This window comes from Electrona antarctica (assembly GCF_951216825.1).
Source record: "Electrona antarctica genome assembly, contig: scaffold_26, whole genome shotgun sequence".
Classification (NCBI taxonomy): Eukaryota; Metazoa; Chordata; class Actinopteri; order Myctophiformes; family Myctophidae; genus Electrona; species Electrona antarctica.
In genome coordinates this window covers 520,446-547,945 of record NW_027636995.1, presented here as the reverse complement: position 1 = coordinate 547,945, position 27,500 = coordinate 520,446, and positions in this window count along the sequence as shown.

Sequence of the window (27,500 nt, the reverse complement as noted above, 5' to 3'; positions counted from 1 at the left end):
CTACTGAGACGTGATTATTGCTAGTTGAAAACTTTACCCAATACCCCGCCAGGATGACTTGAAATATAGTCAGCCATGGCAATTTTTGTTAGTCTCTCAGGAGACTTTATAACTGTGAAATGTAATACATTACAATGTGTGAAGCTATTCCCTTAGTTTGACCCCTAACATGATACTTAAAGCAGAAGTAAAACATTTCAATGTTGCCTGTATAAGGTGGTATCCAAACTTTCAGCAGCCATCTCAGATTTCCCCATGGATCTGAATTTCAACCTTTGTGATGAGTTACTAGACAACTTTACAAATGCATTGGTGAAGACATTTCTCGGCAAGGGATGTATTCACCAGATTTGACGTTTTTCTGATAACATTCCCATTATTATTAGAGTTATTGGACAGAGTAACTGGGAGGGCTCGTCCGGGATTTGAACCCGGGACCTCTCGCACCCGAAGCGAGAATCATACCCCTAGACCAACGAGCCTTGTTTTCCGTTCCATCTTCAGTCTGACACGGCTGTTTGAAGCTGTTAGTCATGGCTGAGTGGTTAAGGCATTGGGGTCTCCCTGCGCAGGTTAGAAACCCGCCAACTACGTATAGGCTACGGCATGTCTTTACTGAAGGTGTATTGATCAGACAACCGTTACAACCGTTGGGTGTCACTTTGTATCGTCATGTTAGAATCCTGCCGACTACGTAACGCATGGCATGTCTTTACCGAAGCTGTTTTATAATCTCTTTGAAAAAAGATTTGGTCAAGTACATTGTGGTGTGTAGCAAAGTGTTTTTTTGCACGAAATAGAATTAGTTCCAGACCGAAGAATGTGTGAACACAGCATTTGCCAACTATGTAAGAAACAACCTTTGACCCAATCTGCTCAGATCATTGACTGTTCAGAAACGCTTTGGAAGGATGGTGACCTGGAGGGGCTCGTCCGGGATTTGAACCCGGGACCTCTCGCACCCTAAGCGAGAATCATACCCCTAGACCAACGAGCCCTGTATTCACTGTAATATTTACTCTCACAAAGCTGTCTGATGCACTTGTGGCTTCCTTGAAGATGTCAGAGATGATGCAGGTAATGGAGATATGAGGGTCAATTTAACCCATCAATCAACTTTCAGAAGATTGCAATATTGCTTGGGTTGTGGGTTCAAGTCCCTCTTTGTGTTCACCCAAAATTGCTGAAACGGTGTGCCTACAAGTAACAGTGGTAGTCGTGGCCGAGCGGTTAAGGCGATGGACTAGAAATCCATTGGGGTCTCCCCGCGCAGGTTCGAGTCCTGCCGACTACGGACCTTTATATTTTGTGCAACAGGTACAAACGTTGGGTGTCACTTTGTAGTGTCATGTTGATGGCTTCCATTGAAAATTAGGTTCTATGTTGTCTTCTTCCAGGCTACAACATACTTCTTTCCATGACATGAACTAAGGCGAGGGACGGTGAAGTGCAGTGTCAACAGTAGGGCTCGCCCTTTGTCTTTACCCAAAACAAAACACAACCATCTTCATCTTGTTCATGGCGTTAACGATCAGCCGTTGCATATGTGACAATAGCCTATAGGCCTACTGAGAAGTATCAGCTGGGCACCACGCTGGAAGAGACTACACATTCAGGAGTCATAGAATCATGTGACCTCTCAGTAGTACTCTTGCGCAGCGGCAATTTCATAGTCAATTAAGTCCTACTGAGACGTGATTATTGCTAGTTGAAAACTTTACCCAATACCCCGCCAGGATGACTTGAAATATAGTCAGCCATGGCAATTTTTGTTAGTCTCTCATGAGACTTTATAACTGTGAAATGTAATACATTACAATGTGTGAAGCTATTCCCTTAGTTTGACCTCTAACATGATACTTAAAGCAGAAGTAAAACATTTCAATGTTGCCTGTATAAGGTGGTATCCCAACTTTCAGCAGCCATCTCAGATTTCCCCATGGAATCTGAATTTCAACCTTTGTGATGAGTTACTAGACAACTTTACAAATGCATTGGTGAAGACATTTCTCGGCAAGGGATGTATTCACCAGATTTGACGTTTTTCTGATAACATTCCCATATTATTATAGTTATTGGACAGAGTAACTGGGAGGGCTCGTCCGGGATTTGAACCCGGGACCTCTCGCACCCGAAGCGAGAATCATACCCCTAGACCAACGAGCCTTGTTTTCCGTTCCATCTTCAGTCTGACACGGCTGTTTGAAGCTGTTAGTCATGGCTGAGTGGTTAAGGCATTGGGGTCTCCCTGCGCAGGTTAGAAACCCGCCAACTACGTATAGGCTACGGCATGTCTTTACTGAAGGTGTATTGATCAGACAACCGTTACAACCGTTGGGTGTCACTTTGTATCGTCATGTTAGAATCCTGCCGACTACGTAACGCATGGCATGTCTTTACCGAAGCTGTTTTATAATCTCTTTGAAAAAAGATTTGGTCAAGTACATTGTGGTGTGTAGCAAAGTGTTTTTTTGCACGAAATAGAATTAGTTCCAGACCGAAGAATGTGTGAACACAGCATTTGCCAACTATGTAAGAAACAACCTTTGACCCAATCTGCTCAGATCATTGACTGTTCAGAAACGCTTTGGAAGGATGGTGACCTGGAGGGGCTCGTCCGGGATTTGAACCCGGGACCTCTCGCACCCTAAGCGAGAATCATACCCCTAGACCAACGAGCCCTGTATTCCCTGTAATATTTACTCTCACAAAGCTGTCTGATGCACTTGTGGCTTCCTTGAAGATGTCAGAGATGATGCAGGTAATGGAGATATGAGGGTCAATTTAACCCATCAATCAACTTTCAGAAGATTGCAATATTGCTTGGGTTGTGGGTTCAAGTCCCTCTTTGTGTTCACCCAAAATTGCTGAAACGGTGTGCCTACAAGTAACAGTGGTAGTCGTGGCCGAGCGGTTAAGGCGATGGACTAGAAATCCATTGGGGTCTCCCCGCGCAGGTTCGAGTCCTGCCGACTACGGACCTTTATATTTTGTGCAACAGGTACAAACGTTGGGTGTCACTTTGTAGTGTCATGTTGATGGCTTCCATTGAAAATTAGGTTCTATGTTGTCTTCTTCCAGGCTACAACATACTTCTTTCCATGACATGAACTAAGGCGAGGGACGGTGAAGTGCAGTGTCAACAGTAGGGCTCGCCCTTTGTCTTTACCCAAAACAAAACACAACCATCTTCATCTTGTTCATGGCGTTAACGATCAGCCGTTGCATATGTGACAATAGCCTATAGGCCTACTGAGAAGTATCAGCTGGGCACCACGCTGGAAGAGACTACACATTCAGGAGTCATAGAATCATGTGACCTCTCAGTAGTACTCTTGCGCAGCGGCAATTTCATAGTCAATGAAGTCCTACTGAGACGTGATTATTGCTAGTTGAAAACTTTACCCAATACCCCGCCAGGATGACTTGAAATATAGTCAGCCATGGCAATTTTTGTTAGTCTCTCAGGAGACTTTATAACTGTGAAATGTAATACATTACAATGTGTGAAGCTATTCCCTTAGTTTGACCCCTAACATGATACTTAAAGCAGAAGTAAAACATTTCAATGTTGCCTGTATAAGGTGGTATCCCAACTTTCAGCAGCCATCTCAGATTTCCCCATGGATCTGAATTTCAACCTTTGTGATGAGTTACTAGACAACTTTACAAATGCATTGGTGAAGACACTTCTCGGCAAGGGATGTATTCACCAGATTTGACGTTTTTCGGATAACATTCCCATATTATTATAGTTATTGGACAGAGTAACTGGGAGGGCTCGTCCGGGATTTGAACCCGGGACCTCTCGCACCCGAAGCGAGAATCATACCCCTAGACCAAAGAGCCTTGTTTTCTGTTCCATCTTCAGTCTGACATGGCTGTTTGAAGCTGTTAGTCATGGCTGAGTGGTTAAGGCATTGGGGTCTCCCTGCGCAGGTTAGAAACCCGCCAACTACGTATAGGCTACGGCATGTCTTTACTGAAGGTGTATTGATCAGACAACCGTTACAACCGTTGGGTGTCACTTTGTATCGTCATGTTAGAATCCTGCCGACTACGTAACGCATGGCATGTCTTTACCGAAGCTGTTTTATAATCTCTTTGAAAAAAGATTTGGTCAAGTACATTGTGGTGTGTAGCAAAGTGGTTTTTTGCACGAAATAGAATTAGTTCCAGACCGAAGAATGTGTGAACACAGCATTTGCCAACTATGTAAGAAACAACCTTTGACCCAATCTGCTCAGATCATTGACTGTTCAGAAATGCTTTGGAAGGATGGTGACCTGGAGGGGCTCGTCCGGGATTTGAACCCGGGACCTCTCGCACCCTAAGCGAGAATCATACCCCTAGACCAACGAGCCCTGTATTCACTGTAATATTTACTCTCACAAAGCTGTCCGATGCACTTGTGGCTTCCTTGAAGATGTCAGAGATGATGCAGGTAATGGAGATAGGAGGGTCAATTTAACCCATCAATCAACTTTCAGAAGATTGCAATATTGCTTGGGTTGTGGGTTCAAGTCCCTCTTTGTGTTCACCCAAAATTGCTGAAACGGTGTGCCTACAAGTAACAGTGGTAGTCGTGGCCGAGCGGTTAAGGCGATGGACTAGAAATCCATTGGGGTCTCCCCGCGCAGGTTCGAGTCCTGCCGACTAGGGACCTTTATATTTTGTGCAACAGGTACAAACGTTGGGTGTCACTTTGTAGTGTCATGTTGATGGCTTCCATTGAAAATTAGGTTCTATGTTGTCTTCTTCCAGGCTACAACATACTTCTTTCCATGACATGAACTAAGGCGAGGGACGGTGAAGTGCAGTGTCAACAGTAGGGCTCGCCCTTTGTCTTTACCCAAAACAAAACACAACCATCTTCATCTTGTTCATGGCGTTAACGATCAGCCGTTGCATATGTGACAATAGCCTATAGGCCTACTGAGAAGTATCAGCTGGGCACCACGCTGGAAGAGACTACACATTCAGGAGTCATAGAATCATGTGACCTCTCAGTAGTACTCTTGCGCAGCGGCAATTTCATAGTCAATGAAGTCCTACTGAGACGTGATTATTGCTAGTTGAAAACTTTACCCAATACCCCGCCAGGATGACTTGAAATATAGTCAGCCATGGCAATTTTTGTTAGTCTCTCAGGAGACTTTATAACTGTGAAATGTAATACATTACAATGTGTGAAGCTATTCCCTTAGTTTGACCCCTAACATGATACTTAAAGCAGAAGTAAAACATTTCAATGTTGCCTGTATAAGGTGGTTTCCCAACTTTCAGCAGCCATCTCAGATTTCCCCATGGATCTGAATTTCAACCTTTGTGATGAGTTACTAGACAACTTTACAAATGCATTGGTGAAGACATTTCTCGGCAAGGGATGTATTCACCAGATTTGACGTTTTTCGGATAACATTCCCATATTATTATAGTTATTGGACAGAGTAACTGGGAGGGCTCGTCCGGGATTTGAACGCGGGACCTCTCGCACCCGAAGCGAGAATCATACCCCTAGACCAACGAGCCTTGTTTTCTGTTCCATCTTCAGTCTGACATGGCTGTTTGAAGCTGTTAGTCATGGCTGAGTGGTTAAGGCATTGGGGTCTCCCTGCGCAGGTTAGAAACCCGCCAACTACGTATAGGCTACGGCATGTCTTTACTGAAGGTGTATTGATCAGACAACCGTTACAACCGTTGGGTGTCACTTTGTATCGTCATGTTAGAATCCTGCCGACTACGTAACGCATGGCATGTCTTTACCGAAGCTGTTTTATAATCTATTTGAAAAAAGATTTGGTCAAGTACATTGTGGTGTGTAGCAAAGTGTTTTTTTGCACGAAATAGAATTAGTTCCAGACCGAAGAATGTGTGAACACAGCATTTGCCAACTATGTAAGAAACAACCTTTGACCCAATCTGCTCAGATCATTGACTGTTCAGAAACGCTTTGGAAGGATGGTGACCTGGAGGGGCTCGTCCGGGATTTGAACCCGGGACCTCTCGCACCCTAAGCGAGAATCATACCCCTAGACCAACGAGCCCTGTATTCACTGTAATATTTACTCTCACAAAGCTGTCTGATGCACTTGTGGCTTCCTTGAAGATGTCAGAGATGATGCAGGTAATGGAGATATGAGGGTCAATTTAACCCATCAATCAACTTTCAGAAGATTGCAATATTGCTTGGGTTGTGGGTTCAAGTCCCTCTTTGTGTTCACCCAAAATTGCTGAAACGGTGTGCCTACAAGTAACAGTGGTAGTCGTGGCCGAGCGGTTAAGGCGATGGACTAGAAATCCATTGGGGTCTCCCCGCGCAGGTTCGAGTCCTGCCGACTACGGACCTTTATATTTTGTGCAACAGGTACAAACGTTGGGTGTCACTTTGTAGTGTCATGTTGATGGCTTCCATTGAAAATTAGGTTCTATGTTGTCTTCTTCCAGGCTACAACATACTTCTTTCCATGACATGAACTAAGGCGAGGGACGGTGAAGTGCAGTGTCAACAGTAGGGCTCGCCCTTTGTCTTTACCCAAAACAAAACACAACCATCTTCATCTTGTTCATGGCGTTAACGATCAGCCGTTGCATATGTGACAATAGCCTATAGGCCTACTGAGAAGTATCAGCTGGGCACCACGCTGGAAGAGACTACACATTCAGGAGTCATAGAATCATGTGACCTCTCAGTAGTACTCTTGCGCAGCGGCAATTTCATAGTCAATTAAGTCCTACTGAGACGTGATTATTGCTAGTTGAAAACTTTACCCAATACCCCGCCAGGATGACTTGAAATATAGTCAGCCATGGCAATTTTTGTTAGTCTCTCATGAGACTTTATAACTGTGAAATGTAATACATTACAATGTGTGAAGCTATTCCCTTAGTTTGACCTCTAACATGATACTTAAAGCAGAAGTAAAACATTTCAATGTTGCCTGTATAAGGTGGTATCCCAACTTTCAGCAGCCATCTCAGATTTCCCCATGGAATCTGAATTTCAACCTTTGTGATGAGTTACTAGACAACTTTACAAATGCATTGGTGAAGACATTTCTCGGCAAGGGATGTATTCACCAGATTTGACGTTTTTCTGATAACATTCCCATATTATTATAGTTATTGGACAGAGTAACTGGGAGGGCTCGTCCGGGATTTGAACCCGGGACCTCTCGCACCCGAAGCGAGAATCATACCCCTAGACCAACGAGCCTTGTTTTCCGTTCCATCTTCAGTCTGACACGGCTGTTTGAAGCTGTTAGTCATGGCTGAGTGGTTAAGGCATTGGGGTCTCCCTGCGCAGGTTAGAAACCCGCCAACTACGTATAGGCTACGGCATGTCTTTACTGAAGGTGTATTGATCAGACAACCGTTACAACCGTTGGGTGTCACTTTGTATCGTCATGTTAGAATCCTGCCGACTACGTAACGCATGGCATGTCTTTACCGAAGCTGTTTTATAATCTCTTTGAAAAAAGATTTGGTCAAGTACATTGTGGTGTGTAGCAAAGTGTTTTTTTGCACGAAATAGAATTAGTTCCAGACCGAAGAATGTGTGAACACAGCATTTGCCAACTATGTAAGAAACAACCTTTGACCCAATCTGCTCAGATCATTGACTGTTCAGAAACGCTTTGGAAGGATGGTGACCTGGAGGGGCTCGTCCGGGATTTGAACCCGGGACCTCTCGCACCCTAAGCGAGAATCATACCCCTAGACCAACGAGCCCTGTATTCCCTGTAATATTTACTCTCACAAAGCTGTCTGATGCACTTGTGGCTTCCTTGAAGATGTCAGAGATGATGCAGGTAATGGAGATATGAGGGTCAATTTAACCCATCAATCAACTTTCAGAAGATTGCAATATTGCTTGGGTTGTGGGTTCAAGTCCCTCTTTGTGTTCACCCAAAATTGCTGAAACGGTGTGCCTACAAGTAACAGTGGTAGTCGTGGCCGAGCGGTTAAGGCGATGGACTAGAAATCCATTGGGGTCTCCCCGCGCAGGTTCGAGTCCTGCCGACTACGGACCTTTATATTTTGTGCAACAGGTACAAACGTTGGGTGTCACTTTGTAGTGTCATGTTGATGGCTTCCATTGAAAATTAGGTTCTATGTTGTCTTCTTCCAGGCTACAACATACTTCTTTCCATGACATGAACTAAGGCGAGGGACGGTGAAGTGCAGTGTCAACAGTAGGGCTCGCCCTTTGTCTTTACCCAAAACAAAACACAACCATCTTCATCTTGTTCATGGCGTTAACGATCAGCCGTTGCATATGTGACAATAGCCTATAGGCCTACTGAGAAGTATCAGCTGGGCACCACGCTGGAAGAGACTACACATTCAGGAGTCATAGAATCATGTGACCTCTCAGTAGTACTCTTGCGCAGCGGCAATTTCATAGTCAATGAAGTCCTACTGAGACGTGATTATTGCTAGTTGAAAACTTTACCCAATACCCCGCCAGGATGACTTGAAATATAGTCAGCCATGGCAATTTTTGTTAGTCTCTCAGGAGACTTTATAACTGTGAAATGTAATACATTACAATGTGTGAAGCTATTCCCTTAGTTTGACCCCTAACATGATACTTAAAGCAGAAGTAAAACATTTCAATGTTGCCTGTATAAGGTGGTATCCCAACTTTCAGCAGCCATCTCAGATTTCCCCATGGATCTGAATTTCAACCTTTGTGATGAGTTACTAGACAACTTTACAAATGCATTGGTGAAGACACTTCTCGGCAAGGGATGTATTCACCAGATTTGACGTTTTTCGGATAACATTCCCATATTATTATAGTTATTGGACAGAGTAACTGGGAGGGCTCGTCCGGGATTTGAACCCGGGACCTCTCGCACCCGAAGCGAGAATCATACCCCTAGACCAAAGAGCCTTGTTTTCTGTTCCATCTTCAGTCTGACATGGCTGTTTGAAGCTGTTAGTCATGGCTGAGTGGTTAAGGCATTGGGGTCTCCCTGCGCAGGTTAGAAACCCGCCAACTACGTATAGGCTACGGCATGTCTTTACTGAAGGTGTATTGATCAGACAACCGTTACAACCGTTGGGTGTCACTTTGTATCGTCATGTTAGAATCCTGCCGACTACGTAACGCATGGCATGTCTTTACCGAAGCTGTTTTATAATCTCTTTGAAAAAAGATTTGGTCAAGTACATTGTGGTGTGTAGCAAAGTGGTTTTTTGCACGAAATAGAATTAGTTCCAGACCGAAGAATGTGTGAACACAGCATTTGCCAACTATGTAAGAAACAACCTTTGACCCAATCTGCTCAGATCATTGACTGTTCAGAAATGCTTTGGAAGGATGGTGACCTGGAGGGGCTCGTCCGGGATTTGAACCCGGGACCTCTCGCACCCTAAGCGAGAATCATACCCCTAGACCAACGAGCCCTGTATTCACTGTAATATTTACTCTCACAAAGCTGTCCGATGCACTTGTGGCTTCCTTGAAGATGTCAGAGATGATGCAGGTAATGGAGATAGGAGGGTCAATTTAACCCATCAATCAACTTTCAGAAGATTGCAATATTGCTTGGGTTGTGGGTTCAAGTCCCTCTTTGTGTTCACCCAAAATTGCTGAAACGGTGTGCCTACAAGTAACAGTGGTAGTCGTGGCCGAGCGGTTAAGGCGATGGACTAGAAATCCATTGGGGTCTCCCCGCGCAGGTTCGAGTCCTGCCGACTAGGGACCTTTATATTTTGTGCAACAGGTACAAACGTTGGGTGTCACTTTGTAGTGTCATGTTGATGGCTTCCATTGAAAATTAGGTTCTATGTTGTCTTCTTCCAGGCTACAACATACTTCTTTCCATGACATGAACTAAGGCGAGGGACGGTGAAGTGCAGTGTCAACAGTAGGGCTCGCCCTTTGTCTTTACCCAAAACAAAACACAACCATCTTCATCTTGTTCATGGCGTTAACGATCAGCCGTTGCATATGTGACAATAGCCTATAGGCCTACTGAGAAGTATCAGCTGGGCACCACGCTGGAAGAGACTACACATTCAGGAGTCATAGAATCATGTGACCTCTCAGTAGTACTCTTGCGCAGCGGCAATTTCATAGTCAATGAAGTCCTACTGAGACGTGATTATTGCTAGTTGAAAACTTTACCCAATACCCCGCCAGGATGACTTGAAATATAGTCAGCCATGGCAATTTTTGTTAGTCTCTCAGGAGACTTTATAACTGTGAAATGTAATACATTACAATGTGTGAAGCTATTCCCTTAGTTTGACCCCTAACATGATACTTAAAGCAGAAGTAAAACATTTCAATGTTGCCTGTATAAGGTGGTTTCCCAACTTTCAGCAGCCATCTCAGATTTCCCCATGGATCTGAATTTCAACCTTTGTGATGAGTTACTAGACAACTTTACAAATGCATTGGTGAAGACATTTCTCGGCAAGGGATGTATTCACCAGATTTGACGTTTTTCGGATAACATTCCCATATTATTATAGTTATTGGACAGAGTAACTGGGAGGGCTCGTCCGGGATTTGAACGCGGGACCTCTCGCACCCGAAGCGAGAATCATACCCCTAGACCAACGAGCCTTGTTTTCTGTTCCATCTTCAGTCTGACATGGCTGTTTGAAGCTGTTAGTCATGGCTGAGTGGTTAAGGCATTGGGGTCTCCCTGCGCAGGTTAGAAACCCGCCAACTACGTATAGGCTACGGCATGTCTTTACTGAAGGTGTATTGATCAGACAACCGTTACAACCGTTGGGTGTCACTTTGTATCGTCATGTTAGAATCCTGCCGACTACGTAACGCATGGCATGTCTTTACCGAAGCTGTTTTATAATCTATTTGAAAAAAGATTTGGTCAAGTACATTGTGGTGTGTAGCAAAGTGGTTTTTTGCACGAAATATAATTAGTTCCAGACCGAAGAATGTGTGAACACAGCATTTGCCAACTATGTAAGAAACAACCTTTGACCCAATCTGCTCAGATCATTGACTGTTCAGAAATGCTTTGGAAGGATGGTGACCTGGAGGGGCTCGTCCGGGATTTGAACCCGGGACCTCTCGCACCCTAAGCGAGAATCATACCCCTAGACCAACGAGCCCTGTATTCACTGTAATATTTACTCTCACAAAGCTGTCCGATGCACTTGTGGCTTCCTTGAAGATGTCAGAGATGATGCAGGTAATGGAGATAGGAGGGTCAATTTAACCCATCAATCAACTTTCAGAAGATTGCAATATTGCTTGGGTTGTGGGTTCAAGTCCCTCTTTGTGTTCACCCAAAATTGCTGAAACGGTGTGCCTACAAGTAACAGTGGTAGTCGTGGCTGAGCGGTTAAGGCGATGGACTAGAAATCCATTGGGGTCTCCCCGCGCAGGTTCGAGTCCTGCCGACTAGGGACCTTTATATTTTGTGCAACAGGTACAAACGTTGGGTGTCACTTTGTAGTGTCATGTTGATGGCTTCCATTGAAAATTAGGTTCTATGTTGTCTTCTTCCAGGCTACAACATACTTCTTTCCATGACATGAACTAAGGCGAGGGACGGTGAAGTGCAGTGTCAACAGTAGGGCTCGCCCTTTGTCTTTACCCAAAACAAAACACAACCATCTTCATCTTGTTCATGGCGTTAACGATCAGCCGTTGCATATGTGACAATAGCCTATAGGCCTACTGAGAAGTATCAGCTGGGCACCACGCTGGAAGAGACTACACATTCAGGAGTCATAGAATCATGTGACCTCTCAGTAGTACTCTTGCGCAGCGGCAATTTCATAGTCAATGAAGTCCTACTGAGACGTGATTATTGCTAGTTGAAAACTTTACCCAATACCCCGCCAGGATGACTTGAAATATAGTCAGCCATGGCAATTTTTGTTAGTCTCTCAGGAGACTTTATAACTGTGAAATGTAATACATTACAATGTGTGAAGCTATTCCCTTAGTTTGACCCCTAACATGATACTTAAAGCAGAAGTAAAACATTTCAATGTTGCCTGTATAAGGTGGTATCCCAACTTTCAGCAGCCATCTCAGATTTCCCCATGGATCTGAATTTCAACCTTTGTGATGAGTTACTAGACAACTTTACAAATGCATTGGTGAAGACATATCTCGGCAAGGGATGTATTCACCAGATTTGACGTTTTTCGGATAACATTCCCATATTATTATAGTTATTGGACAGAGTAACTGGGAGGGCTCGTCCGGGATTTGAACCCGGGACCTCTCGCACCCGAAGCGAGAATCATACCCCTAGACCAACGAGCCTTGTTTTCTGTTCCATCTTCAGTCTGACATGGCTGTTTGAAGCTGTTAGTCATGGCTGAGTGGTTAAGGCATTGGGGTCTCCCTGCGCAGGTTAGAAACCCGCCAACTACGTATAGGCTACGGCATGTCTTTACTGAAGGTGTATTGATCAGACAACCGTTACAACCGTTGGGTGTCACTTTGTATCGTCATGTTAGAATCCTGCCGACTACGTAACGCATGGCATGTCTTTACCGAAGCTGTTTTATAATCTCTTTGAAAAAAGATTTGGTCAAGTACATTGTGGTGTGTAGCAAAGTGTTTTTTTGCACGAAATGGAATTAGTTCCAGACCGAAGAATGTGTGAACACAGCATTTGCCAACTATGTAAGAAACAACCTTTGACCCAATCTGCTCAGATCATTGACTGTTCAGAAATGCTTTGGAAGGATGGTGACCTGGAGGGGCTCGTCCGGGATTTGAACCCGGGACCTCTCGCACCCTAAGCGAGAATCATACCCCTAGACCAACGAGCCCTGTGTTCACTGTAATATTTACTCTCACAAAGCTGTCCGATGCACTTGTGGCTTCCTTGAAGATGTCAGAGGGAGGGTCAATTTAACCCATCAATCAACTTTCAGAAGATTGCAATATTGCTTGGGTTGTGGGTTCAAGTCCCTCTTTGTGTTCACCCAAAATTGCTGAAACGGTGTGCCTACAAGTAACAGTGGTAGTCGTGGCCGAGCGGTTAAGGCGATGGACTAGAAATCCATTGGGGTCTCCCCGCGCAGGTTCGAGTCCTGCCGACTAGGGACCTTTATATTTTGTGCAACAGGTACAAACGTTGGGTGTCACTTTGTAGTGTCATGTTGATGGCTTCCATTGAAAATTAGGTTCTATGTTGTCTTCTTCCAGGCTACAACATACTTCTTTCCATGACATGAACTAAGGCGAGGGACGGTGAAGTGCAGTGTCAACAGTAGGGCTCGCCCTTTGTCTTTACCCAAAACAAAACACAACCATCTTCATCTTGTTCATGGCGTTAACGATCAGCCGTTGCATGTGTGACAATAGCCTATAGGCCTACTGAGAAGTATCAGCTGGGCACCACGCTGGAAGAGACTACACATTCAGGAGTCATAGAATCATGTGACCTCTCAGTAGTACTCTTGCGCAGCGGCAATTTCATAGTCAATGAAGTCCTACTGAGACGTGATTATTGCTAGTTGAAAACTTTACCCAATACCCCGCCAGGATGACTTGAAATATAGTCAGCCATGGCAATTTTTGTTAGTCTCTCAGGAGACTTTATAACTGTGAAATGTAATACATTACAATGTGTGAAGCTATTCCCTTAGTTTGACCCCTAACATGATACTTAAAGCAGAAGTAAAACATTTCAATGTTGCCTGTATAAGGTGGTATCCCAACTTTCAGCAGCCATCTCAGATTTCCCCATGGATCTGAATTTCAACCTTTGTGATGAGTTACTAGACAACTTTACAAATGCATTGGTGAAGACATTTCTCGGCAAGGGATGTATTCACCAGATTTGACGTTTTTCGGATAACATTCCCATATTATTATAGTTATTGGACAGAGTAACTGGGAGGGCTCGTCCGGGATTTGAACCCGGGACCTCTCGCACCCGAAGCGAGAATCATACCCCTAGACCAACGAGCCTTGTTTTCTGTTCCATCTTCAGTCTGACACGGCTGTTTGAAGCTGTTAGTCATGGCTGAGTGGTTAAGGCATTGGGGTCTCCCTGCGCAGGTTAGAAAACCGCCAACTACGTATAGGCTACGGCATGTCTTTACTGAAGGTGTATTGATCAGACAACCGTTACAACCGTTGGGTGTCACTTTGTATCGTCATGTTAGAATCCTGCCGACTACGTAACGCATGGCATGTCTTTACCGAAGCTGTTTTATAATCTCTTTGAAAAAAGATTTGGTCAAGTACATTGTGGTGTGTAGCAAAGTGGTTTTTTGCACGAAATAGAATTAGTTCCAGAACGAAGAATGTGTGAACACAGCATTTGCCAACTATGTAAGAAACAACCTTTGACCCAATCTACTCAGATCATTGACTGTTCAGAAATGCTTTGGAAGGATGGTGACCTGAAGGGGCTCGTCCGGGATTTGAACCCGGGACCTCTCGCACCCTAAGCGAGAATCATACCCCTAGACCAACGAGCCCTGTATTCACTGTAATATTTACTCTCACAAAGCTGTCTGATGCACTTGTGGCTTCCTTGAAGATGTCAGAGATGATGCAGGTAATGGAGATAGGAGGGTCAATTTAACCCATCAATCAACTTTCAGAAGATTGCAATATTGCTTGGGTTGTGGGTTCAAGTCCCTCTTTGTGTTCACCCAAAATTGCTGAAACGGTGTGCCTACAAGTAACAGTGGTAGTCGTGGCCGAGCGGTTAAGGCGATGGACTAGAAATCCATTGTGGTCTCCCCGCGCAGGTTCGAGTCCTGCCGACTACGGACCTTTATATTTTGTGCAACAGGTACAAACGTTGGGTGTCACTTTGTGGCTTCCATTGAAAATTAGGTTCTATGTTGTCTTCTTCCAGGCTACAACATACTTCTTTCCATGACATGAACTAAGGCGAGGGACGGTGAAGTGCAGTGTCAACAGTAGGGCTCGCCCTTTGTCTTTACCCAAAACAAAACACAACCATCTTCATCTTGTTCATGGCGTTAACGATCAGCCGTTGCATATGTGACAATAGCCTATAGGCCTACTGAGAAGTATCAGCTGGGCACCACGCTGGAAGAGACTACACATTCAGGAGTCATAGAATCATGTGACCTCTCAGTAGTACTCTTGCGCAGCGGCAATTTCATAGTCAATGAAGTCCTACTGAGACGTGATTATTGCTAGTTGAAAACTTTACCCAATACCCCGCCAGGATGACTTGAAATATAGTCAGCCATGGCAATTTTTGTTAGTCTCTCAGGAGACTTTATAACTGTGAAATGTAATACATTACAATGTGTGAAGCTATTCCCTTAGTTTTACCCCTAACATGATACTTAAAGCAGAAGTAAAACATGTAAATGTTGCCTGTATAAGGTGGTATCCCAACTTTCAGCAGCCATCTCAGATTTCCCCATGGAATCTGAATTTCAACCTTTGTGATGTGTTACTAGACAACTTTACAAATGCATTGGTGAAGACATTTCTCGGCAAGGGATGTATTCACCAGATTTGACGTTTTTCGGATAACATTCCCATATTATTATAGTTATTGGACAGAGTAACTGGGAGGGCTCGTCCGGGATTTGAACCCGGGACCTCTCGCACCCGAAGCGAGAATCATACCCCTAGACCAACGAGCCTTGTTTTCTGTTCCATCTTCAGTCTGACATGGCTGTTTGAAGCTGTTAGTCATGGCTGAGTGGTTAAGGCATTGGGGTCTCCCTGCGCAGGTTAGAAACCCGCCAACTACGTATAGGCTACGGCATGTCTTTACTGAAGGTGTATTGATCAGACAACCGTTACAACCGTTGGGTGTCACTTTGTATCGTCATGTTAGAATCCTGCCGACTACGTAACGCATGGCATGTCTTTACCGAAGCTGTTTTATAATCTCTTTGAAAAAAGATTTGGTCAAGTACATTGTGGTGTGTAGCAAAGTGGTTTTTTGCACGAAATGGAATTAGTTCCAGACCGAAGAATGTGTGAACACAGCATTTGCCAACTATGTAAGAAACAACCTTTGACCCAATCTGCTCAGATCATTGACTGTTCAGAAATGCTTTGGAAGGATGGTGACCTGGAGGGGCTCGTCCGGGATTTGAACCCGGGACCTCTCGCACCCTAAGCGAGAATCATACCCCTAGACCAACGAGCCCTGTATTCACTGTAATATTTACTCTCACAAAGCTGTCCGATGCACTTGTGGCTTCCTTGAAGATGTCAGAGATGATGCAGGTAATGGAGATAGGAGGGTCAATTTAACCCATCAATCAACTTTCAGAAGATTGCAATATTGCTTGGGTTGTGGGTTCAAGTCCCTCTTTGTGTTCACCCAAAATTGCTGAAACGGTGTGCCTACAAGTAACAGTGGTAGTCGTGGCCGAGCGGTTAAGGCGGTGGACTAGAAATCCATTGGGGTCTCCCCACGCAGGTTCGAGTCCTGCCGACTAGGGACCTTTATATTTTGTGCAACAGGTACAAACGTTGGGTGTCACTTTGTAGTGTCATGTTGATGGCTTCCATTGAAAATTAGGTTCTATGTTGTCTTCTTCCAGGCTACAACATACTTCTTTCCATGACATGAACTAAGGCGAGGGAAGGTGAAGTGCAGTGTCAACAGTAGGGCTCGCCCTTTGTCTTTACCCAAAACAAAACACAACCATCTTCATCTTGTTCATGGCGTTAACGATCAGCCGTTGCATATGTGACAATAGCCTATAGGCCTACTGAGAAGTATCAGCTGGGCACCACGCTGGAAGAGACTACACATTCAGGAGTCATAGAATCATGTGACCTCTCAGTAGTACTCTTGCGCAGCGGCAATTTCATAGTCAATGAAGTCCTACTGAGACGTGATTATTGCTAGTTGAAAACTTTACCCAATACCCCGCCAGGATGACTTGAAATATAGTCAGCCATGGCAATTTTTGTTAGTCTCTCAGGAGACTTTATAACTGTGAAATGTAATACATTACAATGTGTGAAGCTATTCCCTTAGTTTGACCCCTAACATGATACTTAAAGCAGAAGTAAAACATTTCAATGTTGCCTGTATAAGGTGGTATCCCAACTTTCAGCAGCCATCTCAGATTTCCCCATGGATCTGAATTTCAACCTTTGTGATGAGTTACTAGACAACTTTACAAATGCATTGGTGAAGACATTTCTCGGCAAGGGATGTATTCACCAGATTTGACGTTTTTCGGATAACATTCCCATATTATTATAGTTATTGGACAGAGTAACTGGGAGGGCTCGTCCGGGATTTGAACCCGGGACCTCTCGCACCCGAAGCGAGAATCATACCCCTAGACCAACGAGCCTTGTTTTCTGTTCCATCTTCAGTCTGACATGGCTGTTTGAAGCTGTTAGTCATGGCTGAGTGGTTAAGGCATTGGGGTCTCCCTGCGCAGGTTAGAAACCCGCCAACTACGTATAGGCTACGGCATGTCTTTACTGAAGGTGTATTGATCAGACAACCGTTACAACCGTTGGGTGTCACTTTGTATCGTCATGTTAGAATCCTGCCGACTACGTAACGCATGGCATGTCTTTACCGAAGCTGTTTTATAATCTCTTTGAAAAAAGATTTGGTCAAGTACATTGTGGTGTGTAGCAAAGTGGTTTTTTGCACGAAATGGAATTAGTTCCAGACCGAAGAATGTGTGAACACAGCATTTGCCAACTATGTAAGAAACAACCTTTGACCCAATCTGCTCAGATCATTGACTGTTCAGAAATGCTTTGGAAGGATGGTGACCTGGAGGGGCTCGTCCGGGATTTGAACCCGGGACCTCTCGCACCCTAAGCGAGAATCATACCCCTAGACCAACGAGCCCTGTATTCACTGTAATATTTACTCTCACAAAGCTGTCCGATGCACTTGTGGCTTCCTTGAAGATGTCAGAGATGATGCAGGTAATGGAGATAGGAGGGTCAATTTAACCCATCAATCAACTTTCAGAAGATTGCAATATTGCTTGGGTTGTGGGTTCAAGTCCCTCTTTGTGTTCACCCAAAATTGCTGAAACGGTGTGCCTACAAGTAACAGTGGTAGTCGTGGCCGAGCGGTTAAGGCGATGGACTAGAAATCCATTGGGGTCTCCCCGCGCAGGTTCGAGTCCTGCCGACTAGGGACCTTTATATTTTGTGCAACAGGTACAAACGTTGGGTGTCACTTTGTAGTGTCATGTTGATGGCTTCCATTGAAAATTAGGTTCTATGTTGTCTTCTTCCAGGCTACAACATACTTCTTTCCATGACATGAACTAAGGCGAGGGACGGTGAAGTGCAGTGTCAACAGTAGGGCTCGCCCTTTGTCTTTACCCAAAACAAAACACAACCATCTTCATCTTGTTCATGGCGTTAACGATCAGCCGTTGCATATGTGACAATAGCCTATAGGCCTACTGAGAAGTATCAGCTGGGCACCACGCTGGAAGAGACTACACATTCAGGAGTCATAGAATCATGTGACCTCTCAGTAGTACTCTTGCGCAGCGGCAATTTCATAGTCAATGAAGTCCTACTGAGACGTGATTATTGCTAGTTGAAAACTTTACCCAATACCCCGCCAGGATGACTTGAAATATAGTCAGCCATGGCAATTTTTGTTAGTCTCTCAGGAGACTTTATAACTGTGAAATGTAATACATTACAATGTGTGAAGCTATTCCCTTAGTTTGACCCCTAACATGATACTTAAAGCAGAAGTAAAACATTTCAATGTTGCCTGTATAAGGTGGTATCCCAACTTTCAGCAGCCATCTCAGATTTCCCCATGGATCTGAATTTCAACCTTTGTGATGAGTTACTAGACAACTTTACAAATGCATTGGTGAAGACATTTCTCGGCAAGGGATGTATTCACCAGATTTGACGTTTTTCGGATAACATTCCCATATTATTATAGTTATTGGACAGAGTAACTGGGAGGGCTCGTCCGGGATTTGAACCCGGGACCTCTCGCACCCGAAGCGAGAATCATACCCCTAGACCAAAGAGCCTTGTTTTCTGTTCCATCTTCAGTCTGACATGGCTGTTTGAAGCTGTTAGTCATGGCTGAGTGGTTAAGGCATTGGGGTCTCCCTGCGCAGGTTAGAAACCCGCCAACTACGTATAGGCTACGGCATGTCTTTACTGAAGGTGTATTGATCAGACAACCGTTACAACCGTTGGGTGTCACTTTGTATCGTCATGTTAGAATCCTGCCGACTACGTAACGCATGGCATGTCTTTACCAAAGCTGTTTTATAATCTCTTTGAAAAAAGATTTGGTCAAGTACATTGTGGTGTGTAGCAAAGTGTTTTTTTGCACGAAATAGAATTAGTTCCAGACCGAAGAATGTGTGAACACAGCATTTGCCAACTATGTAAGAAACAACCTTTGACCCAATCTGCTCAGATCATTGACTGTTCAGAAATGCTTTGGAAGGATGGTGACCTGGAGGGGCTCGTCCGGGATTTGAACCCGGGACCTCTCGCACCCTAAGCGAGAATCATACCCCTAGACCAACGAGCCCTGTATTCACTGTAATATTTACTCTCACAAAGCTGTCCGATGCACTTGTGGCTTCCTTGAAGATGTCAGAGATGATGCAGGTAATGGAGATAGGAGGGTCAATTTAACCCATCAATCAACTTTCAGAAGATTGCAATATTGCTTGGGTTGTGGGTTCAAGTCCCTCTTTGTGTTCACCCAAAATTGCTGAAACGGTGTGCCTACAAGTAACAGTGGTAGTCGTGGCCGAGCGGTTAAGGCGATGGACTAGAAATCCATTGGGGTCTCCCCGCGCAGGTTCGAGTCCTGCCGACTAGGGACCTTTATATTTTGTGCAACAGGTACAAACGTTGGGTGTCACTTTGTAGTGTCATGTTGATGGCTTCCATTGAAAATTAGGTTCTATGTTGTCTTCTTCCAGGCTACAACATACTTCTTTCCATGACATGAACTAAGGCGAGGGACGGTGAAGTGCAGTGTCAACAGTAGGGCTCGCCCTTTGTCTTTACCCAAAACAAAACACAACCATCTTCATCTTGTTCATGGCGTTAACGATCAGCCGTTGCATATGTGACAATAGCCTATAGGCCTACTGAGAAGTATCAGCTGGGCACCACGCTGGAAGAGACTACACATTCAGGAGTCATAGAATCATGTGACCTCTCAGTAGTACTCTTGCGCAGCGGCAATTTCATAGTCAATGAAGTCCTACTGAGACGTGATTATTGCTAGTTGAAAACTTTACCCAATACCCCGCCAGGATGACTTGAAATATAGTCAGCCATGGCAATTTTTGTTAGTCTCTCAGGAGACTTTATAACTGTGAAATGTAATACATTACAATGTGTGAAGCTATTCCCTTAGTTTGACCCCTAACATGATACTTAAAGCAGAAGTAAAACATTTCAATGTTGCCTGTATAAGGTGGTATCCCAACTTTCAGCAGCCATCTCAGATTTCCCCATGGATCTGAATTTCAACCTTTGTGATGAGTTACTAGACAACTTTACAAATGCATTGGTGAAGACATATCTCGGCAAGGGATGTATTCACCAGATTTGACGTTTTTCGGATAACATTCCCATATTATTATAGTTATTGGACAGAGTAACTGGGAGGGCTCGTCCGGGATTTGAACCCGGGACCTCTCGCACCCGAAGCGAGAATCATACCCCTAGACCAACGAGCCTTGTTTTCTGTTCCATCTTCAGTCTGACATGGCTGTTTGAAGCTGTTAGTCATGGCTGAGTGGTTAAGGCATTGGGGTCTCCCTGCGCAGGTTAGAAACCCGCCAACTACGTATAGGCTACGGCATGTCTTTACTGAAGGTGTATTGATCAGACAACCGTTACAACCGTTGGGTGTCACTTTGTATCGTCATGTTAGAATCCTGCCGACTACGTAACGCATGGCATGTCTTTACCGAAGCTGTTTTATAATCTCTTTGAAAAAAGATTTGGTCAAGTACATTGTGGTGTGTAGCAAAGTGGTTTTTTGCACGAAATGGAATTAGTTCCAGACCGAAGAATGTGTGAACACAGCATTTGCCAACTATGTAAGAAACAACCTTTGACCGAATCTGCTCAGATCATTGACTGTTCAGAAATGCTTTGGAAGGATGGTGACCTGGAGGGGCTCGTCCGGGATTTGAACCCGGGACCTCTCGCACCCTAAGCGAGAATCATACCCCTAGACCAACGAGCCCTGTATTCACTGTAATATTTACTCTCACAAAGCTGTCCGATGCACTTGTGGCTTCCTTGAAGATGTCAGAGATGATGCAGGTAATGGAGATAGGAGGGTCAATTTAACCCATCAATCAACTTTCAGAAGATTGCAATATTGCTTGGGTTGTGGGTTCAAGTCCCTCTTTGTGTTCACCCAAAATTGCTGAAACGGTGTGCCTACAAGTAACAGTGGTAGTCGTGGCCGAGCGGTTAAGGCGATGGACTAGAAATCCATTGGGGTCTCCCCGCGCAGGTTCGAGTCCTGCCGACTAGGGACCTTTATATTTTGTGCAACAGGTACAAACGTTGGGTGTCACTTTGTAGTGTCATGTTGATGGCTTCCATTGAAAATTAGGTTCTATGTTGTCTTCTTCCAGGCTACAACATACTTCTTTCCATGACATGAACTAAGGCGAGGGACGGTGAAGTGCAGTGTCAACAGTAGGGCTCGCCCTTTGTCTTTACCCAAAACAAAACACAACCATCTTCATCTTGTTCATGGCGTTAACGATCAGCCGTTGCATATGTGACAATAGCCTATAGGCCTACTGAGAAGTATCAGCTGGGCACCACGCTGGAAGAGACTACACATTCAGGAGTCATAGAATCATGTGACCTCTCAGTAGTATTCTTGCGCAGCGGCAATTTCATAGTCAATGAAGTCCTACTGAGACGTGATTATTGCTAGTTGAAAACTTTACCCAATACCCCGCCAGGATGACTTGAAATATAGTCAGCCATGGCAATTTTTGTTAGTCTCTCAGGAGACTTTATAACTGTGAAATGTAATACATTACAATGTGTGAAGCTATTCCCTTAGTTTGACCCCTAACATGATACTTAAAGCAGAAGTAAAACATTTCAATGTTGCCTGTATAAGGTGGTATCCCAACTTTCAGCAGCCATCTCAGATTTCCCCATGGATCTGAATTTCAACCTTTGTGATGAGTTACTAGACAACTTTACAAATGCATTGGTGAAGACATTTCTCGGCAAGGGATGTATTCACCAGATTTGACGTTTTTCGGATAACATTCCCATACTAGAAACAAATTTCAGGAAATTTGACTGGGTGCCTGCAGCTCGCCAAGTCTGTGCAGCATTTGAGCCACGGACCACCATTTGATGACATTTAGCCTCTCAGACCCTGTAAGGGTCCATTTGGTTGACGTTCAATGGGGTATTTTGTCTAAGTTTATTGCACATTACGTTGCCACCAACATTCTAATGCTAACATGCTAACATGCTAATACTAACATGCTAATGCTAACATGCTAATGCTAACATGCTAACATGCTAAAATGCTCATGCTAACATGCTAACATGCTAACATGCTAGCATGCTAATGCTAATGCTAGCATGCTAATGCTAATGCTAGCATGCTAATGCTAGCATGCTAACATGCTAATGCTAACATGCTAATGCTAACATGCTAATGCTAACATGCTAACATGCTAACATGCTAATGCTAACATGCTAATGCTAACATGCTAACATGCTAATGCTAACATGCTAATGCCAACATGCTAATGCTAATGCCAACATGCTAATGCTAACATGCTAATGCTAACATGCTAACATGCTAATGCTAACATGCTAATGCTAACATGCTAATGCTAACATGCTAACATGCTAATGCTAACATGCTAATGCTAACATGCTAATGCTAATATGCTAACATGCTAATGCTAACATGCTAACATGCTAATGCTAACATGCTAATGCTAATATGCTAATGCTAGCATGCTAACATGCTAATGCTAACATGCTAACATGCTAACATGCTAACATGCTAATGCTAACATGCTAATGCTAACATGCTAATGCTAACATGCTAATGCTAACATGCTAATGCTAACATGCTAATGCTAATATGCTAACATGCTAATGCTAACATGCTAATGCTAACATGCTAATGCTAATATGCTAACATGCTAATGCTAACATGCTAATGCTAACATGCTAATGCTAACATGCTAATGCTAACATGCTAATGCTAACATGCTAATGCTAATATGCTAACATGCTAATGCTAACATGCTAATGCTAACATGCTAATGCTAACATGCTAATGCTAACATGCTAATGCTAACATGCTAACATGCTAATGCTAACATGCTAATGCTAACATGCTAATGCTAACATGCTAACATGCTAATGCTAACATGCTAATGCTAACATGCTAACATGCTAACATGCTAATGCTAACATGCTAACATGCTAATGCTAACATGCTAATGCTAACATGCTAATGCTAACATGCTAACATGCTAATGCTAACATGCTAATGCTAACATGCTAACATGCTAACATGCTAATGCTAACATGCTAATGCTAACATGCTAACATGCTAATGCTAACATGCTAATGCTAACATGCTAACATGCTAATGCTAACATGCTAATGCTAACATGCTAACATGCTAACATGCTAATGCTAACATGCTAATGCTAACATGCTAACATGCTAACATGCTAATGCTAACATGCTAATGCTAACATGCTAATGCTAACATGCTAACATGCTAATGCTAACATGCTAACATGCTAATGCTAACATGCTAATGCTAATATGCTAATGCTAACATGCTAAAATGCTAATGCTAACATGCTAATGCTAATATGCTAACATGCTAATGCTAACATGCTAATGCTAACATGCTAATGCTAACATGCTAAAATGCTAATGCTAACATGCTAATGCTAACATGCTAATGCTAATATGCTAATGCTAACATGCTAAAATGCTAATGCCAACATGCTAATGCTAATGCCAACATGCTAATGCTAACATGCTAATGCTAACATGCTAACATGCTAATGCTAACATGCTAATGCTAACATGCTAATGCTAACATGCTAACATGCTAATGCTAACATGCTAACATGATAATGCTAATATGCTAATGCTAACATGCTAATGCTAACATGCTAACATGCTAAAATGCTAATGCTAACATGCTAAAATGCTAACATGCTAACATGGTAACATGCTAATGCTAACATGCTAATGCTAACATGCTAACATGCTAATGCTAACATGCTAATGCTAACATGTTAATGCTAACATGCTAACATGCTAATGCTAACATGCTAATGCTAACATGCTAATGCTAACATGCTAATGCTAACATGTTAACATGCTAATGCTAACATGCTAACATGCTAATGCTAACATGCTAATATGCTAACATGCTAATGCTAACATGCTAATGCTAACATGCTAACATGCTAATGCTAACATGATAATATGCTAATGCTAACATGCTAACATGCTAATGCTAACATGCTAACATGTTAACGCTAACATGCTAACATGCTAATGCTAACATGCTAATGCTAACATGCTAAGGGGTCCATTTGGTTTCGCTCAGGGGGGCGGCCCGATTCTGGCGAGCCGCCCCGCGTCCGAAACGGTTGAGAAATGACAGAGTTACGTGTTTCCCCGAATTTCTCTATTGACTTTCAATGTGTGTGTGTGCGTGCACATGTGTGCATGTGCGTGTGTGCGAGAGTTGGTCAGGTGACCTTGAATCATTAACAAAGTATCATTTTCACCTGGGCTAGTCTATGCAATGCAAACAGTATTGAAAGGTAAAGCACACTGACTCTCTATGAGAGATCGTATGTCCGAACAAATTGCTCTATCGCAAAAAGTAAAAGTCGAATGCGATTTTTGTTTTCCCCGTGAGTGACCCGAGGCATTGAGGTACGCCGTGTGCGATCGTGGTATTGGTACGATAAAAAACGTGGTTATAAGTGCGAGTTAAGAATTGTGCTTGTGATGAAAAAATTGCTGACTCATTCAGGCATTTAACATGGAGTTTATGACACATTATGATGGTACACCTGTCGCTTTCAGGGCTGTAGTTCACGTACTGTATGTATCTGTGCTATGGTTTTGACATTGGGTGAAAGAGGACGAGTGTGGCTACAAAATTACCGAAACCCATGCGTGTAAAGTGAATATTTTGGCCGTGAGGACGATTTGTTCGGAGAATTTCGGTATAGTCTTCACATTGGCTTCTCACTCTGATCCGCTCTCTCTCTGGGCGTGCGACACTCTGAGTCGAGAATATTTCTCAGACCACACACACTTTGAACTGCGATAGCGGGCAAACCGTGCAACGTATTCGAATTCCGTCTGAACCACCACAAAGTCGATGGCCTCGTGTGCTGTTTGACGTTCAAATCGTGTTTCTACGTACCAGTATGCCAGAGCAATGTGGCTCCAAAGTAACGTGTCGTTTTCTGTTTTTCCACGCGTTTCCCCATCGACTTTGAATGGGGCATTTTTCGCGTCGTTTATTGCGAATTACGTGGGCACGGTAACACGGATCGGAAAGAAAAGCACAAGCACACCATTCCCGGCCGAGCCGCACGTTTTGATGTATATATTGCGGGGCTTTGGCAAACCGTGCGGCCGGCCGTAGACGTCGAAGTTTCGCGTATTGATTATTATTATTACTACGATTAAGTATGCGTTTTAGATTTCAACCTGTGTTTCTGCCATTGCATGGCAGGCACCCAGAATTATTATAGTTATTGGACAGAGTAACTGGGAGGGCTCGTCCGGGATTTGAACCCGGGACCTCTCGCACCCGAAGCGAGAATCATACCCCTAGACCAACGAGCCTTGTTTTCTGTTCCATCTTCAGTCTGACATGGCTGTTTGAAGCTGTTAGTCATGGCTGAGTGGTTAAGGCATTGGGGTCTCCCTGCGCAGGTTAGAAACCCGCCAACTACGTATAGGCTACGGCATGTCTTTACTGAAGGTGTATTGATCAGACAACCGTTACAACCGTTGGGTGTCACTTTGTATCGTCATGTTAGAATCCTGCCGACTACGTAACGCATGGCATGTCTTTACCGAAGCTGTTTTATAATCTATTTGAAAAAAGATTTGGTCAAGTACATTGTGGTGTGTAGCAAAGTGGTTTTTTGCACGAAATGGAATTAGTTCCAGACCGAAGAATGTGTGAACACAGCATTTGCCAACTATGTAAGAAACAACCTTTGACCCAATCTGCTCAGATCATTGACTGTTCAGAAATGCTTTGGAAGGATGGTGACCTGGAGGGGCTCGTCCGGGATTTGAACCCGGGACCTCTCGCACCCTAAGCGAGAATCATACCCCTAGACCAACGAGCCCTGTATTCACTGTAATATTTACTCTCACAAAGCTGTCCGATGCACTTGTGGCTTCCTTGAAGATGTCAGAGATGATGCAGGTAATGGAGATAGGAGGGTCAATTTAACCCATCAATCAACTTTCAGAAGATTGCAATATTGCTTGGGTTGTGGGTTCAAGTCCCTCTTTGTGTTCACCCAAAATTGCTGAAACGGTGTGCCTACAAGTAACAGTGGTAGTCGTGGCTGAGCGGTTAAGGCGATGGACTAGAAATCCATTGGGGTCTCCCCGCGCAGGTTCGAGTCCTGCCGACTAGGGACCTTTATATTTTGTGCAACAGGTACAAACGTTGGGTGTCACTTTGTAGTGTCATGTTGATGGCTTCCATTGAAAATTAGGTTCTATGTTGTCTTCTTCCAGTCTACAACATACTTCTTTCCATGACATGAACTAAGGCGAGGGACGGTGAAGTGCAGTGTCAACAGTAGGGCTCGCCCTTTGTCTTTACCCAAAACAAAACACAACCATCTTCATCTTGTTCATGGCGTTAACGATCAGCCGTTGCATATGTGACAATAGCCTATAGGCCTACTGAGAAGTATCAGCTGGGCACCACGCTGGAAGAGACTACACATTCAGGAGTCATAGAATCATGTGACCTCTCAGTAGTACTCTTGCGCAGCGGCAATTTCATAGTCAATGAAGTCCTACTGAGACGTGATTATTGCTAGTTGAAAACTTTACCCAATACCCCGCCAGGATGACTTGAAATATAGTCAGCCATGGCAATTTTTGTTAGTCTCTCAGGAGACTTTATAACTGTGAAATGTAATACATTACAATGTGTGAAGCTATTCCCTTAGTTTGACCCCTAACATGATACTTAAAGCAGAAGTAAAACATTTCAATGTTGCCTGTATAAGGTGGTATCCCAACTTTCAGCAGCCATCTCAGATTTCCCCATGGATCTGAATTTCAACCTTTGTGATGAGTTACTAGACAACTTTACAAATGCATTGGTGAAGACATTTCTCGGCAAGGGATGTATTCACCAGATTTGACGTTTTTCGGATAACATTCCCATATTATTATAGTTATTGGACAGAGTAACTGGGAGGGCTCGTCCGGGATTTGAACCCGGGACCTCTCGCACCCGAAGCGAGAATCATACCCCTAGACCAACGAG